At 32.0% G+C, this 14,584-nt stretch overlaps 1 long non-coding RNA gene across 1 annotated transcript; it reads right to left on the bottom strand.

Moving 5' to 3' along the window:
• Positions 1–1,127: 1,127 nt before the first annotated feature.
• On the bottom strand, positions 1,128–3,260 carry LOC112756031 (uncharacterized). The gene is made up of 2 exons (XR_011862718.1): positions 2,846–3,260; positions 1,128–2,494 (listed from the first exon to the last, which is right to left on the bottom strand). It is a non-coding gene; the product is annotated as an uncharacterized lncRNA (long non-coding RNA).
• Positions 3,261–14,584: the final 11,324 nt, after the last annotated feature.

The following is a 14,584-nucleotide window of genomic DNA, read 5'->3' on the forward strand; positions in this document are numbered from 1 at the left end:
AGAATCATCTAAATCTTAAGAAAAAAGCATACAAAACATAAGAAAAAGAAACATTCAAAACTAATAAAAAAGAATCATCCAAATTTTAAGAAAAAAAACATATAAAACATAAGAAAAAAAACATCCAAAACTAATAAAAAAATTCTCCAAATCCTAATAAGAGTTACAGAAAAACCTCATCATTAGACACTCAAATAACAACAATACCATTACAGAAACATCCAATCAAATGGAGAAAAAAAATATCTACTTAGTATATAAAAAAAAAATTCACACAAAACTAACCAAATACAATTCACTTGCATGAAAAAAAAAAACGAAATAGAAGAAGAGTGAATTATTGCACCGTTTTCGATTGCACCACGATCAATCGTAGCACCGCTAATGACGTTAACGATCGAGGGTAACAGCAAGAGGGCGCTGTGAGAATGCCTTAGATAAAGAAGGTTGGTGCTTACTGTTTGGAAGAGAGCAAAGGATTCATCGAGGGTTGACGAGAGGGAGAGTGAGTGAAGACTAGGAAGGTATCCTGTGATTTCCGTCGAGAGTGAAGGAACGTATCCCTTCAAACCTGATTTTGGCGTTAAAATCCATTAATAACAAATATTTTAAATTATAAATGAATAAAATTAAATAAGATAATTATAAATAATTGAGTTGTTTAATTTTTAACTGGTTCGGAGTTGTTTCATATATTTTTTCATAAATAAATAAATAAAAAATATGGTTTTATATATAAAAAAATACGTATGATAATATATGTTACAAAAATTTCTCACTAATTATGATTAGATAGATTAGAATTTTTAATTTGTCTTATTTTTTGGTGGATAGACCCAATTAATCTCTGTTTTTTTTAATAGCTAAATTAACAAAAAATTACATAATTACATAATTAAACTTCGATTGGTCAAGTGATCAATTCACTCGTCCGTTTAAATAAATATCAGAAATTTAAAATCCATTTCGACAAACTTTTAAATGAAACTCAGGTCCACCAGAGATTAGTTCTTTACTATCCGTAAGCATTGCTAAGCACTGCAAAATGTCTCAAAGCCAATGACAAAATCTAACTCACATAGTCACATTGTTATTATTATAGCGACAACAATACTAACTGGATTACGTTTTAACAAGCCAAGCAGGACAAGTGCATATTCATTTTTATTTCCACTATTACAAGAAAAGGGAAAAAAAAGAAAACATTACAAACTCATGACATACACACAAATGAAAAACCAGAAAATTAAAACATTAGAAACATAAAGTCACATACATGATTGAAGTTTGTAGCACATGTCATCAAGGAAACGGTAATATGCATACCTCCATGATTTGTATATGAACAATGGACCAACAAATCCCCAAAATCCCACTATAAATCCAAAAGCCACACTCACAAACACCCACTTCACTCCATCATTCTTTCTCTCTTTTTCATTCTCATCAGGAACTTCCCCCTCCATGGTACAGTTGAGCAGCAATGGTGGACCACATAGCTTGTTGCCTAAGTTGACTTCCACTAGCTCTGGCCACATTCTCCAACAGTTGGGAATTTTTTCTGATAAATTGTTTGATGCAAGATTGAGAATTTGTAACTCTTTCAGATGGGCAGATTCTTTGCAAAGAAAATCTGTTATTGATCCAGAAAATGAATTATGTGAAAGATCTAGCCAAATCACTTCAGCACCCACAAAAGGTAAATTTCCTTGGAGATGGTTTGAGCTAAGATCAACAATTGTTCCAAGGAATATTGGAATCCTTAATTCATTTGGAAGCCTTCCATGAATATGATTGTGAGACAAGTTCAAAGAAAAATAAGGACCTGTTTTCCAAAACCAAGTGGGAATGGAATCAGAAATCCCTACGTCAGACATATCCAGATGTTGAAGATCCTTTTGCTACTGAATCCATGATGGAAAGCTTGGACCTAACTTCCATGAGTTCATTCGCAATACAATGAGTTGAAATTTTTGTTGCCAACTGGGGTGCACTTTTAAAGTGAAATTGTTGCCTGATACTTGAAGCACCCGTAATGCAGTGAAATTCACAAGATCATCTTCTTGGACGATTCCTTGAAATAAGTTGTCATCTATAGAAAGAGATAACAACTTGGGGAATAGTCCCAGAGTTTTAAATGGATTTCCACTGAGTTGATTTTTGGTCAAAGTCATATACCTTAATGACTGAAGCTTTGCTAATGATTGAGGAATTTCTCCAGTAATCAAGTTGTTAAAGAGAGAAAGTGATTCAAGATTTTTGAACATTTCAAGTTGATTTGTGAGGTGACCTGTGATTTGAGAAACACATGGGATGAGAATTTCTAAGATTTGATGCAATTGTTAATTGCATTTGAGATTTGAGAAAGAGATGTGCCTCAAATTGCAGAACTTTCTAAAAGAGGTTGGAATCCCTCCTTCAAACTGATTATGTGAGATATCAAGACTATCAAAGAAGTCAAATTTCCCAAAGAGATTGGAATTGCTCCTTCAAACTGATTGAATGACAAGTCAAGAAAAACAAAAGTCAAATTCCCCGTAGCATTAGAAATAGTCCCAGTCAGATGGTTATATCCTAAGTTCAAAAATTTGAGATGATGAAGACCGTATAACCAATCTGGTATATGGGATGAGAATGAGTTGGATGACAAATCAAGATTTTCAAGCAAAGTAAGGTTTTGAATTCCATCGGGAATTGATGGACCTCCAATAATACTGTCATAATAATATGAACCACATGCAAGAGAAACAAGAGTTATTCAACTGAAAGATCCACTTGGGAGCACCAGAAATGCTAAGAGAAACAAGTTTATTCAACTGAAAGATCCACTTAGGAATTTGCATACCTCCAAAATCGTTGCCGCTCAAGTTCAAGTAATTCAGATGCTTCAATTCAACCACAGAATCATTTATCTCTCCACTAAACATGGACCTCCCAAAAGCGACAGAGTTTAAGTAACCGTGATAGTAGAAAGCATCTCTTGAAGTGTTGAGGTGAAGCTGAAAGACGTGGGAAGTTACATTACTGCAAACAACATAATCCCATTGACAGCAATTGGGATTGGAGACATTCCAAGAAGAGAGCCTGTTTAAAGGCTCAATGAGATGATGCTTGAACCTCAGAAGTGCTTCGCGCTCACTTGGAATACACTCAATAGAATCATACTGAGAAGACGTTAGCAGTGTAAGACAATAAAGGTGAACAAAGATAAACACAATAATGATGGGAGTGTAAGTGTTTGGAGACATGTTTGCATGTGCATGTTTTCACTTTTCACCTCCAACTCCTTTATAATCTCTCTAGGTTGGCGCATTTTAATTTGAAAATGCTCCACTACTAATTAAATTAATGTATGTGGGTTAGTGCTATCACTTTATGGTTGGTACGGTCCTCACCCAAATTAAACGGTCACCGTTCATGCATGCTACGTACCTTTGGGTTCATAGATTGAAAGATGGAGATTCTTGTGCATGAAAAACGTTATTCAATGTAACTTTTAATGCATTGACTGCACTTTTATACTTAATTAAAGGAGGCCGCTATTTCACCATACCAGCCAGATTCATAAATTTAACATCTCTTAATAATTAATAATATCACAGTTTAATCATATGATGAGATTACATATTTAATTATTTATTATTAGTAACATTCAAATTTTAACTTAGGATTTTATACATGTAATGTTGTTTAAATTGGTAATATTATATATATGAGAAATGGTAGGTGGTCCAGCGACGGAGTTAGAAATTTTTTGGGGGGAATATGAAAAATATAAGTTAAAAAAAGAGAAAAATTAAAAATTAAAAAGGGACAAACTAAAAAATTAAAGACTTATACATACAAATTATTAATTTGGAGAAGTATTGTTCTACTCTTCCTTCTAATTAATATTTTTTAGAGGGTCAATATTTTTTATTAATATTAATTAATATTTTGAGTCAACGTTACTTTTATATTATTTATGTTCTTGAATTTATAATAAAAAACTATTTTAATAATTACCCTTAAAAATTAAAAATTACCAACGTGGATTAATCATAATAAGTGTTTAGAAAATTAGGTTAAAGGTACTTACAATTTTACCTGGGCCAAATGTCACTTTTGAATTGGAAAGTTAACCTCTAAGGCTCTAACCATCTATAGCCACCTCAAACTCAAATTTTATTTCGAAAACGTTGATATTAATAATAATCACGGCATCATTTGATATATATACATAATATATACGTATATATATACACGATTCTGGTGGCTGGTGGCTGACCCAACATTTTCGAAATATTCTTTTATTTCAAAATATATAACTAAGAAAAGAAAATTAAATTAGTTACCTGATCAGAAAAACTCGACGAGTTATCTACACATGTACTATATGTCTACTATATATTATAGGCACCACTCACATAAACATCACAAAAACAACTTTTTTTAAAGACGCCTACGTGGCAAAACCTAAATCATACATTCTAAAATCACACTTTTCACTACAAAACACTTAAAACCGTAGTCTTTTATAAGAAAAAGCGTTACCTAATGGAAAAAAGTAAATTAAAAGATTTAAGAGAAGAAATTATTAAATTATCAAAATTAATAAATCAAAAACTAATGATTTTAACTAATGTTAATTGTAATGACACCGAATTCCTGAAATCAATACAAAATGATTTTTCTCAAAATCTTTATTTTACTATAAGTTTTATTAAAGGACTTCAAAAACCTGAAAAAACTTATTTTTCACACGGAATTGCTAAAAAATGCTACCATGGAAATGATTCCCCACATCTTTATCATACTTTTAACCCACAATTAAATTCTATAGTAGATATGCTTGAAGAAATATTAGTATCCATAAAATTTCAAAGAAATAAGGAAAAAGAGAATCCCAAAGAAGAAAAATTTCAAAATATAATCAACATAACAGACTTAAAAGTAAAACCACCATTGAAATTATGAATATTGAAGAAAAATTAGAAGAAGTTACAATGCTTTTTAAACATGTTAGAAACAAGAGACTGAGAGAATAATATGAAAAGTGTATTATTGAGTTGTGATGGAAAGTACAATATACAAGAGGTATTTATAGCTGCTAAATGAATCAGAGTAATAAAGGCATAGAATCCTATAATTAATATACAGATATACTACAGAAATATAGACGATACTAATTGATCCTAATTGATGCTAATGATTCTCTAACATCCCCCCTCAAACTCAAGTGGGAGCTAAGGATACCAACTTGAGTTTGGATAACAAAGTCCGAAAGCGAGTCGGGTGATGAGCTTTCGTGAAGATATCAGCAGTCTGATCCAGTGTCCCAACGGCAATGAGACGAACAGCATCAATAAGGATACGTTGTCGAACAAAGTGACAATCAATCTCAATGTGTTTGGTGCGTTCATGAAACACATCATTATGTGCAATCTGAATAGCACTGCGGTTATCACAAAAAACATCAGTAAGAGACGACTGAGGAGCACCCAGATCTTCGAGAAGCCAGCGAACCGAGATAACCTCAGCAGTGGTGTCAGCGAGGGCACGGTACTCAGCTTCTGTGCTTGAGCGAGCAGTGAATGTTTGCTTCTTAGCACGCCAAGAGATGAGAGCGTCGCCAAGAAACAAACAGTAACCAGTAGTAGAACGACGATCAGTGGGATCACCAGCCCAATCAGCATCAGAGTATGCCTGAAGGGTCAAAGAGGAATGGGCAGAAAAATGAAGGCCATGAAATAGAGTGCCTTTGACATACCGAAGAATGCGAAGAACTGCCGCATAGTGAGTAGTACGAGGAGCTGACAAGAACTGGCTGAGGACATGAACCGGATAGGCAATGTCTGGTCGGGTGACAGTCAAGTAGACGAGACCTCCAACTAACTGGCGATAAAGTGTTGGATTATCCAAAACAGTGCCATCCATAGGGGTAAATCGAACATTAGGCTCAAGAGGAGTAGACTCAGTGCGACTATCTGTAATCCCAGCGCGAGCAAGAAGATCTGAAGCATACTTAGCCTGAGAGAGATAGATGCCATCATCGGTGGAGATGACCTCAAGACCAAGAAAATACCTGAGAGAACCAAGATCTTTCATCTCAAATGTACGGTGAAGTGAGGTCTTGAGAGCAGAGATACCATCAACATCATCCCCAGTGATTATCATGTCATCAACATACAAAAGTAGAAGAACAACTCCACGTTCGCTTTTACGAATGAAGAGCGCATTCTCATGAGGGCTAGAAGTAAAACCAAGACTGCATATGGTAGTGCTGAACTTGTCAAACCATTCACGAGGAGCTTGCTTAAGTCCATAAAGTGCCTTGCGAAGGAGACAAACCTTATCAGAAGGACAAGGATATCCCGGAGGTGGTTTCATATAGACTGTCTTTTTCAAATCCCCATTAAGAAATGCATTCTTCACATCCATCTGACTGAGAGACCATTTTTTAACCGCGGCAATGGCAAGAAGAGCTCGAACAGACGTAAGGCGAGCGACAGGGGCAAAAGTCTCTTCATAATCAATACCATACTCTTGCGTACAACCTTGAGCAACCAAGCGGGCCTTATAATGGTCAATAGAGCCATCAGAGCGAGTCTTGATCTTGTATACCCATCTACTGCCCACAACTTCCTGATCAGAAGGAGGATCAACCAGATCCCAAGTGTGTGCTTTTTCAAGTGCCTGTAATTCTTCTTGCATTGCTTGTTGCCAATTTGGGTTTGAGGAGGCTTCTCTGAATGTCTTAGGTTCATGTTGATGAAGAATAGTAGAAAAGCAATGGTATCAAGAGCTTAGGTCTTTTTTTTTTCCGATGAATATTAGTTCATAGCCCCTTTGTTTTTCCTTGTCGGCAGTGTTCTTTGGCCTCCTTTTTCGTTCTCTTTTTGACGCTTTGGTTCGTCACCCCCATAACCATCTTCTTCTTCTTGTCGCCGTGATTCCAACGCAACCAGAACCGTCGCCATCCACCTCCTTAGGAAAACTGCGTCCTCTTGTATCTCAGGGTGTTTTTAGGTCAGGTTCCGAATGAATCTTTTGACTGCATTTCTTGCCAAACTGCCAAACAACCTGCTTTATCTTTTCACAATAATTCATCTCTTGCTTGCTCTCCTTTTGATCTCATTCACTCTGATGTTTGGGGCCCCGCTCCCACTGCCTCTATGGGCGGAGCTCGAGACTTTGTTGTTTTTATTGATGATTCCAGACCGGACGATGATCCAATTAAAAATGGCTCAAGAAAATAATATTATGGAACATGGTTTTCAAATAGAAGAAGAATTAGTAAATTCTGAAAATATAGAAAATGAAGAACACATTCTAGACTATTCAAGTGACGAAGAACCAGCAATTCCAATACAAGTAAAAAATGAAGCTGGAACATCTAAGGATAATCAATCTCAATTTAAATGGGAAACAGGTTTTGATAATTATGCTTTTAAAAAAGGGTTTATAAATAAAGATTCAAAATATACAAAAATACCATCAAAATACGTTCCTAAAATCCAGGAAACGGAAGGAGAAAGAATGCTTGACTTAGACTGTAAAAAGAATGAAAAAGAAATTTTCAAAAATTAGTTGAATTCCTTTTTATTAGAAGCTTTTACTAATCCAAAGCTTAGTGAACTGTCTGGAAGAGATATTTGGAATTACATAGGGTTTCATACTAAAGGAACTATAAGAGATTATATAACATCAATAGAAAACCAAATAATAGAAGATTTAGCAACAAAAACAACAGCTTATGATAAGATATTATATATAATGATGATTCTATATAAAGAATTTTTTGGAAAAAATATTATAGATCATAGACAAGAAGTCTATAATAAAGAATATCAAGAAGCAAAAAATCATTTAGCTAATATTCAGATATATGATCTATGTAATGTGGAATCTTATATATGCGAATATAGAATACATTATTACAAATTAAAAGAAGAAGATAAAAATCATTATCTTAATATGTATATAACAAAACTACCATATCCTGCTAATGAATTTATAATGGGAAGATTTATAAGAGAAATAAATAGAGGGACAATTGAAAATAATTTTGGTGGAGCAACCTCTGCAATAAGAGAGGAAATAAAAGAACGTTGTATGCAAGAAGCAACTCAAAAAAGATTTGCGAATATAATTAGAATTTGTTGTCAGGATAATGAAGAAATACCCCAAAAATATGGTCTTAATAAAAATTTTCAAAGAAAAAGAAAATATCAATTTAGAAAAAGAAAATACTATCCAAACTGGAGAAAAAAGAGATATTTTAGAAAAAGAAATAACGATAAAAATAAAAAACAAAGAAATGACTATGCCCGAATAAAAAAGAAAATTGTAAGTGTTGGTATTGCCAAGAAGAAGGACACTATACAAATGAATGCCCGAAAAAGAAGGATAAAAAGGATCTTACTAAACAAATAGAAATTGCTAAGTCTTGTTTCATGGAACCATTAGAGGAATCTGATGATAACTTAGACTATATTTTTGAATATGTCTCGGAAACGGACTCAGAGACTGAGTAATAATGCCACATTTATTACTATAAAAATAACAGAAAAGTTTATAAATGCTTTCATAGATTCTGGAGCAACACAATGCTTTGCTAGTTCAAATATAAAACTTGATTGGAAAAAATTAAAGAAACCATTAAGAGTTAGAATAGCTGACAAATCAATACATAAAATTGACCAAAAAGCAGAGATGGTTGAAATTTTTATTCAAAATTATAGGTTCATTGTTCCATCTATATATATGTTAGATTCTGGAATGGATTTTATCATAGGAAATAACTTTTTAAAGCTATATCATCCATTCATTCAAGAATTAACATATATAGTTTTAAAAGCTCCACACGATTCTTCAATAAATCAAAAATCAAAACGTATAAAAATACCGACTACTACTATAGATAAGATCTTAAAATTTAAAATATTTTCTATATTAGAGACATGTTATTTAAATTTATACTTTCAGATAAATATCCCAAAAAATATTCTTGAAATAAAGATAGAAGAACTTTTGAATGAAATTTGTGCTGAAAATCCTTTAGATATTAAAAATACAAATAACGAATTAGTAAGTATTAAATTAAAAGATCCTACAAAAGAGATAAATGTTCCAAATAAAATTCCTTATTCCGCAAGAGATAGAGAAGAGTTTTCATTAGAATGTAGAGATCTTTTGGAAAAAGGAATTATAAGATTAAGTAAAAGTCCTCATGCGGCTCCAGCCTTTTATGTCAAAAACAATAATGAAATTAAAAGGGGAAAACGAAGAATGGTTATTAACTATAAGAAGATGAATGAAGCAACTATTGGTGATGCTCATAAACTTCCAAGAAAAGATTCTATTTTAGAAAAAATTAAAGGAGCAACTTGGTTTTCATCTCTTGATGCAAAATCAGGATATTGGCAACTTCGTTTAGACGAAGAAACAAAGAAATTAACTGCTTTTACTTGCCCAACAAAAGAATCAACAAGTGTGTTGCTCTATGAATGGAATGTATTACCATTCGGATTAAAACAAGCCCCAGGTATTTATCAAAGATTTATGGAAGAAAATCTAAAACAGTTAAATGAATTTGTTTTAGTGTACATTGATGATATACTAATTTTTACAAAACAGGATAAAGAAGATCATCTTCAAAAATTATTAATAGTTTTAGAAAGATGTAAAGAAAAAGGATTAATTCTTAGCAAAAAGAAGGCAAGAATAGCAAAACAAGAAATAGAGTTTCTTGGATTAATTCTATCCACTCAAGGAAAGCTAAAACTTCAGCCAAATGTCCTAGAAAAGGTAAATTTATTTCCTAATAAAATAGAAGATAGAAAACAATTACAAAGATTTTTAGGGTGTATAAATTATATTTCTGATCAACGATTTTTAAAGAATATAACAGAATACACTAAAAGCTTATTTCCAAAAATAAGTACTAAAAAAGAATGGAAATGGGAAGAAAAAGACAGTATGCAAATTCAAAGGATTAAAGAATTATGTGAAAAACTTCCAGAACTTTATATTCCAGAAGAAAATGACTACTTAATAGTAGAAACAGATGCTTCAGACATAACCTGGTCAGGATGTCTAAAAGCTAAGAAAGCTATAAAAAGTTTGGAACAAGAAAAAGAATCACTAGATTCTAAATATTCCCCAAAGAAATTACTTTGCAGGTATATTTCAGGGACTTTTACTCCAACAGAATAGAGATATACCACTCATGAAAAGGAAACTCTAGCAGCAATTAAATCTCTTAAGAAATGGAAAATTGATTTACTACCCAGAGAATTTACATTAAAGATAGATTCAAGTTACCTAACAGATTTCATACGGTATAATTTAAAAGTTGATTATAATCATGGATGATTGGTAAGATGGCAATTATTTTTGTTACAATATCCAATAAAAATTGAATATATTAAGGGTGACAAAAATGTTATTGCAGATACATTAACAAGAGAATGGAGTTCGTCTTCAATGCATTAGATCAAGAAATTCAAAAATATGAGCAAGAACTCAAAAAATGCAAGCATTGTCAGCAAATAAGGACACAGATCCAGTCTCTCAAGAAGGCCATTGAAGCAATGAAATCAACACAACAAGCAAAACTATCAGAGTTCAGCCAGCTAAGCATGGTGGACAAATCAGGTGAAGAAAAAATTTCAGAAAATAAAACAATTGCTGAAATCATTAAAAAATCCACCCAAGATAAAAAATATTATGTAATTTATAATGGCCCCATGAAAGGAGTATATGATGCCTGGGAAAAAGCAGCACCATTCACACACCAGTCAAGAATAATTCATAAAGGAGGGTTTCTAACACTAGAAGAGGCAAAGAAATCCTTCAGGGAATATGAAGCTCTCCATCCAGAGCAAACCCTAAAAAGAGCAGATAAAGCTCCAATTCAAACCCAGAGAACAGGGATAATAAGAAACATTCCTACAAGGGCTGAAATCAAGGAAAAGAAAAGGGTCTGTAGATCAAATCTCAGAGAAACCCTTAACATAGTCCTGAATTGGACTGAAGAAAAAAGGACAATTTTGGGATATTATCCTATTGCCAAAGAACAGCTAACAAAGCTGGTTATATTTCTAGATGCTTCCCCATCTGACACCTATTAGTTTTTCCAATATGGATTAATTGATACAATTTTAATTTTTAATGATCTAAAAATTATTAGTGAGTTTCCTGCAGGATTCGTTGATGCAGTAAAGAGATTTAAAAATATGATTGACAATGTAAATCCAAGGGATATATCCCTAAAATTTACAAACAGTCAACCTATTTTTAATGAAGAAGAAGAATGCTTGGTTCCAGCACACCAAGTAATATTCATGTCCGTCTTCCCAGGAAATTTTCAACCAATTGATCAGATTCAAGACTTAACAATTTACAGTCATGAAGGAAGGCTAGCCAGCACATTAGCAAGGGTCTTTGAAAGAACTCAAAAAATAACGAAGGAATCTCACACAAGGATTAATTATAAAAGTAGAAATACTTTGCTTGTGTCCAGTAAAAGAAATGAAATTGAAGAAAGAGAGATGAGACTCTTGGTGGAGTTTGAATCAGCATTCTACAACTTATCCGGACTTTTAGAAAAGCTCCCTGAAGGGATAAAGAGGAATCTCTGCTATTTGATAAAAGACAGAGAAGACCACAAGTGCCAGCTATGTGCCTCAGAGTTATCTGAAGAAAGCAATAATGAAACGGAATCAACTCACATGATGAAAGAAGAGGACAATGCATCTGAGGGTCACATGATAAAAGAGGAGGACAGTGCATCTGAAGCATCTCTTAACATTATTGCATAGTGACGTAAGCACTTAGGTCATAGAGCACCAACAATGTAGCTGGTGCAAGAGAACAAACAATGACGTAAGCAATGACATCATAAGAAGGGTAAGGATGAAAATTATCCATCAAACCCAACTATTATAAATAGGTTGCTTAGGAAATTGTAAAAGCATCAGACAATAGAAAGCAGAAGGCTAAGAGTACTCATATGCTAGGAGAGCAAGGAGGAAGCTGCCAAGGCGATTCTATAGTCTGAGGAAGAATTCCTTTAGGGAAAAATAGTTCTAAACTCCCCTCTGGAGATACAAACACCTTATGTAAAATATACTAAATAAAGGAAGTTTTTCTCCAGAAAGGTACATCTTCATCCTAGTCTTTAAATTATGAATTATTTAGAAAGTTTAGAATTAACAGAAGAATCTGATTATTATAGATTAACTGCTTTATTAGATAATGAAAAACAGGCTGTTCTAAAAACAGAACTTAATCTCAAATCGAATGAAAATTTTAATAAACAAAATCTTTTAAAAGAAGTTTTTAATAGAAAAAATATTATATACTATGAAAAAATTCAACTTGAAGCCCCTATAAAGATAAAATTTGCCAATGGAGAACTTGAAATAGCTTTGATAAATGATGAAGAATTGAGTAAACAGATTGAGAAAATTAAGGATCAACAAAAAAGATCTAAAATTGGGTGGATTCATATTAGTACTATACAAGTCTTAATCAAATCTACATATATGAAAGGAATTAATTCACCAATAAGCTTAGCAATCTGTGACAAAAGAATTACTGATGACCCAATAGATCAAATAATTGGAATTGTTCATGGAAACTTGGCAAACGTAAATGTTAAATTCAATGCCATCTTGGATATGCTATACCTTTATCAACTGAAAATCTTGGAAGATCTATAAGTTTGGCTTATAAATTCCACAGAAAGAATCTAATGGAACAAGATGATGAACCATTTTCAATTACATATGCAATAAATTATGCTTTAACAAATAGCCATCATAGTATAATATTTAAAAACAGAGAAAGAATTTATGTCGATGAATTATTTTAGAAAATTGTAAAAACAGAAATACCAAAATATAGAGCTATTGAAAACCCAGTTCTATTATTAAAAGAACCATCAGGAAAATTAGTTTCATCAAATTTTCAAATAAGAGAATCTAAAATTAATAGCCCTTTAAGTTTATCTAAGTTAAAAATTAAAGAAGAAAATTCTGAAATAAAAGAATTAACAAAAAAGGTCGAAAAATTAAATGAAACGCTAAACACTAAATTATGACAATAAATAAAGAAGAAATATATGTAACTTATCAAAACAAGAAACAAGAGCTCTTTGAAAGAGAAAATCGTTTGAATTATTTACAGTTCTCTGAAATAAATCAAAGAGCATTTGAAGCTCTAAAGGTAATCTATGATAAGTTGAAAAGAGAAGTTGAAGAGCTAGAAAAATTAATAGAATCTCTAGAAAATAGTGATGAATCGATGATAGAGTTTGCGGAAATTCTAAAATAATGAAGCATAAGAAGGTTGAAAAACCAGAAAATAAAATAAAAAGAAAAAGGGCGGAAAATTAAAAAGAAAAATAAAGGAGTATAAAAGGGAATTAAATAATCTTCAGATCGAAATTGATGACCTTTTAATAAAAAAGATAGAAATAAGAATAAATATAAATAAGTTGGAATTAAACTTAAAAACTTTATAAATGCTTGGAAAACCATATTATGACTTAAAAGAATTAAAGATGTTGAAAGAAAAAATAGAGAATGAAGTCGAAAAATTAAAAAGATATTTAGAAACAACAGAAAGTGTAGAAGTAAAAGAAGTCTTTGAGGATTTGAGAAATTATATTAAAGAAAAAGACAAACAGATAAAAGATTTTATATACAATAATCCATGCAAAAAAGAATATTATAAACTAAAACAAGATTGAAAAATTATAAAGATAAAATCAGAATTATGAATATACATGAAGGACTAGTAATAAATAATCATATAACAAATACAAGAGAAATAGTAGAAATGGTCAATACTTTAGAACTTGCAAATTATTTATCAAAATCCTTTAAATAAAGCACCACCAATTGAATCTATACATTTATTCGAAGTAAAATTTGAAGAGTTAATAAAAATTTCGAAAAAGAAATTAAAAATAAAGTCGAAAAATTTGGTATCAGAGCCAAGTTAACGATAAAGGATAACACTTTCTCTTTAAGCAACACTTTTAGGGACACACTTTTAAATCAATAACAACCACAAAATAAAAAACATCTTTAAAAAAAGTTGAAATGAAAACTTTATCAGAGTGGCCACCATATATTATAACTTTAAAAGTCTTGATCATCGCTCGCTTTCTTTTCCTTTTTCTATCAATTAACCTATATTTCTCCTTTCTTTTAGATTATTTTATTACAAGTCCATATTCCATGTGAATTGACGATCAAAATCAAGAATTCCAAAGCCAAACCGTGTGATGTTGTAAACTTAAATTATGGAAGAACCAGTGAACTAACCATGTCCCAATACGTTCTCTGTTATGCAACATGCAACTCAGCATCTTCATTAATTATATTGATCATCATTCTTCCTCATTATGGGAAAATGATATATTATATTGTTCGACACAACGAATGATATGAATGTTTAAAAGTGACATCTATATCTTTCTACCTACCCGTGATTTCCACAGTTCCTTGAGATAATATCCTAAAGAAATGAAAAAATATATACCATAGGTAAAGTCTTACTAAAATTAAATCATAACATCTATAATAATCTA

Source organism: Arachis hypogaea, chromosome 6, assembly GCF_003086295.3.
Source record: "Arachis hypogaea cultivar Tifrunner chromosome 6, arahy.Tifrunner.gnm2.J5K5, whole genome shotgun sequence".
NCBI lineage: Eukaryota > Viridiplantae > Streptophyta > Magnoliopsida > Fabales > Fabaceae > Arachis > Arachis hypogaea.